This window comes from Humulus lupulus, chromosome 3, assembly GCF_963169125.1.
Source record: "Humulus lupulus chromosome 3, drHumLupu1.1, whole genome shotgun sequence".
NCBI lineage: Eukaryota > Viridiplantae > Streptophyta > Magnoliopsida > Rosales > Cannabaceae > Humulus > Humulus lupulus.
In genome coordinates, this window is record NC_084795.1 from 134,630,540 (window position 1) to 134,633,331 (window position 2,792).

Consider the following 2,792-nt stretch of genomic DNA (forward strand, 5'->3'; position numbering starts at 1 on the left):
AAGATAATTTCAATACACCATTACGACAGTTGATAATTGCATTAGATGTAGCTAAAAATGGTCTACCCAGAATGATGGGTATTTGAGCATGAGCATTTTCAACAAGTTGAGTGTCAAGAACAATAAAGTCCACAGGGAAAGAGAATTTATCCACTTTAATTAAAACATCTTCTACAATACCTCTAGGGATTTTCACTGAACGATCGGATAATTGAAGTGTTATAGAAGTTGGTTTTAATTCTCCTAGACCAAGTTTCTTATACACAGAATAAGGCAGTAAGTTCACACTAGCTCCTAAATCAAGTAAAGTTTTGTTAATAAAATGATCACCAATGATGCATGAAATTGTTGGACAATCGGGATATTTATATTTCACAAAGCTTTTATATTGAATTATGGAGCTAACTTGTTCAGTTAAAAATGCCTTTTTTTGGAACATTTGTGTTTCTTTTAACAGTGCAATGGTCTTTTAAGAATTTAGAATAGGCAGGAATTTGTTTAATGGCATCTAAGAAAGGAATGTTGATGCTTACTTGTTTGAAAACTTCTAAGATGTCACTATATTGGTTGCCTTTCTTGAGTGGAATTAATCTTTATGGAAAATGAGCTTTTGGGATGGAAGGAAGGATTTAAGCATCATCTTTTGAAAGGTCATTTATGTTGGAACTTTGAGGTTGGCTTTGGTCTTTTTCAACTTGAGGTATGTAATCGGGTTTGACAATTTGTTTTCCGGACCTAAGAGTTGAAATAGACTTAACTTCTTCTTTGTGACTAGGAGCTCCTATTTCATATTGGCCTTTAGGATTTGGGATGGGTTGGCTAGGAAATCTTCCTTTTTCTCTCTCTGTTACAGTATTAGTAAGTTGACCCAATTGTGTTTCGAGTTTGGCAATGGATTGAGACTGATTTTGTATGATTTGTTGGGCGAATTGCATGAATTGCTAAAAGGTGTCTTCTAAGGAAGGTTTTCTTTGTGGAGGGTAAGGTTGACTTGGTTGGGCATGATTTGGATTTGGCATGTTGAATTGGTTTCCTTTATTCATTTCTGGTTGGTTTTGTCTCCATGAAAAATTAGGATGGTTTCTCCAATTTGGATTGTATGTGTTGGAAAATGGGCTATCAGAAGAAGGTTTTCCATATGAATGTAAAGCATTAGCCTCTTCAGAAAATGTTTCAATAAAAGAAGGACATGATTGAGCATTATGACATGAACTAGCACATAAAGAACAAACATCTTTTTTAGGTTGCACATGAGAATTTATAGATTGACTTATTACTAACGCTTCTACTTTCCTTGCTAATTTTTCAAATGATGTTCTTAAATCACTTTCTTCTTTTATTTCATATTTTCCTTCTCTTTTCGGTGAAGGGTTGGCTCTGGACCTAGGCTCAGAATAATCCCATTGTTGTGAATTAACAGACAATTCTTCAAGAGCGTCCCAAGCCTCTTGCCCTTGCAATTTTAAAAATTTTCCAGTATGCATAGATTGAATCATTTGTCGGTTTGAAGGGGTTAAACCATCATAAAAATATTTTACAAGTCTCCATTTTTCAAAACCATGGTGGGGACATTTTAATAATAAATCTTTAAATCTTTCCCAACATTCATAAAATTCTTCGTTATCTTTTTGATAAAATTCGGAGATTTCTCTTCTTAAATTATCAGTTTTGGACATGGGGAAAAATTTAGCAAGAAATTTATTAAAAAGTTGATCCCAAGTAGTTATGGTTCCAGTTGGAAGTGAGTTTAACCAAGTTTTGGCTCTATCTTTTAAAGAAAATGGAAACAACCTAAGTTTAACCGACTCATCTGAAATTTTTTGAAAACGAAAGGTTGAGAAAATTTCCAAAAAGTCTTTTACATGCATGTATGGATCCTCTCTTTCTAAACCATAAAATGATGGTAACAATTGAATGATTGATGGTTTAAGTTCAAAATGAGTGGCATTAGTAGTGGGCAAAACAATGCATGATGGAGCATTAGATGAAATAGGTGAAAAGTATTCAAGAAGAGTTTTTTCTTGCACAACATTAGGTTCTTGTTCCATTATGCTTAAACTTTCAAAAACACTTTCAATTTCATGTAAAGACACTAATTTTTTCACCAAACGATTTTTTGAATTACATTGCCAATGATGCATGCAATGTCACAAATTTCACCAAGTAACACAAACAATCACAAGAAAACAAATTTCTGATGTGGAGGATCAGTTAGAACCGCAACCACAAAGCATACTTATAACAAGAAGAGATTATAATATTTATATAAATATATATTTTTTGTTATAAATTTTTTTTTTTTGGTTTAACTTGTTCCTAGGCCTATTTGATTCCATTTACTCACAACTTAATAACAACTCCCCGAGGTTAATTAATAAGCGTGGATGGGAACTTTGCCAAATTTCCTTTAAGCAAAAATTGCTTATGTTGAAAGAACAAGCTTTGATTTTTAGTTTTTTTTTTCAAGTATTTTCTTAAACAATAAAATTACAACTAACTAAATGCGATAATTAAGAAAAAAAATGACAATAGCAATAGTAAATAGTTATATAAAAATTAGGAGGCACTAATGTCATCAACTAAATGATCAACAAAAAATAAAAGCAAGGAGGCACTAATGCCATCAACCAACACTAATAATAATAATGATAATAATAATAAAACTTAGGAGGCACTAATGCCATCAACTAAGATAATAAACAAAAATAAAAGCTACGAGGCACTAAGGCCATCACTAGAGGAGATAGATTGTTCAAGTATGTAGGAGGCAAAAAATGCACTCAACTATCAAG

The 2,792-nt window shown here is 32.3% G+C and overlaps 1 non-coding gene across 1 annotated transcript; it reads left to right on the forward strand.

Moving 5' to 3' along the window:
- Window positions 1–1,554: 1,554 nt before the first annotated feature.
- On the forward strand, window positions 1,555–1,661 carry LOC133828040 (small nucleolar RNA R71). Its single transcript, XR_009890686.1, has one exon. It is a non-coding gene; the product is annotated as a small nucleolar RNA R71 (small nucleolar RNA).
- The last annotated feature ends 1,131 nt before the right edge of the window (window positions 1,662–2,792 follow it).